Below are 869 nucleotides of genomic sequence, written 5' to 3'. Positions count from 1 at the left end.
TCTTGGTATATGTTATTAAATAAAGTTAAAGTTTGTTGCAAAAAAAAAACCTTTTTGCCTGAGTGAATTCACAACCATATTGGCTCATAAAACACGCTACCAAAGATATAAAACTTATAAGAGGAAGACAACAGGGACCCTAGCCTTTATACATTTAGTTCTCATTCCCACTTGCAGTATAACCCGGTTTCTAATTTGGCTTTGCTCTGTGTCGGTAATCGATTCCAAAAGGTCCCTCGTTCCCTTTATGGAACGGGATCTTTTCATTATGCCAGTGGAATTGCTCTTTTTTGGCCCAACTGTCATCCCCATTAGTTTGCACCAATTCAAAATAAATATCAATTGTCACGGCAGCCCAAGCTTTGGGTGGGGAGGAAGGCAGGGACCCAGCGAGAGGAGGACGAGGGATATGGCATGTTTTTTGTAAATAAAATTAATCAATGAATCAATAGACTGGTCAAGCAGCTACTTGCCTTTGTAAGCAGTTGCTAAACCAATATATCAGTTCTTCGATTAATTTTATTTATAAAAAAAACCCACCTGTCACACCAACAAATAAAAAGGCAGCATTGTGTGTGTGTGAAATCTCCCAAACCCAGGGATCCAGGGATGACGGGGGGAGAAAGACCCCCAAGGGTTCCCTCCAGACCCCTGCCATCCCTGGATCATCCTTGATCCAGGGATGGCAGGGCTCTGGAGGGGACCAATGGGGTCTTTCTCTCCCCTGACACGCCAGGATCATTTTTTTAAAAAAATACATTCATAGAAAATTCAATTCATTGGTTTTGCAACTACTGTACTTGCCTTAGTCCCTCCCCTCCAGAATGATGAGATTCAGATCTGTCATTCCCACTTGTTGAACACTTTTC

This window comes from Sceloporus undulatus, chromosome 4, assembly GCF_019175285.1.
Source record: "Sceloporus undulatus isolate JIND9_A2432 ecotype Alabama chromosome 4, SceUnd_v1.1, whole genome shotgun sequence".
Classification (NCBI taxonomy): Eukaryota; Metazoa; Chordata; class Lepidosauria; order Squamata; family Phrynosomatidae; genus Sceloporus; species Sceloporus undulatus.
This window is presented reverse-complemented; position numbering follows the sequence as displayed.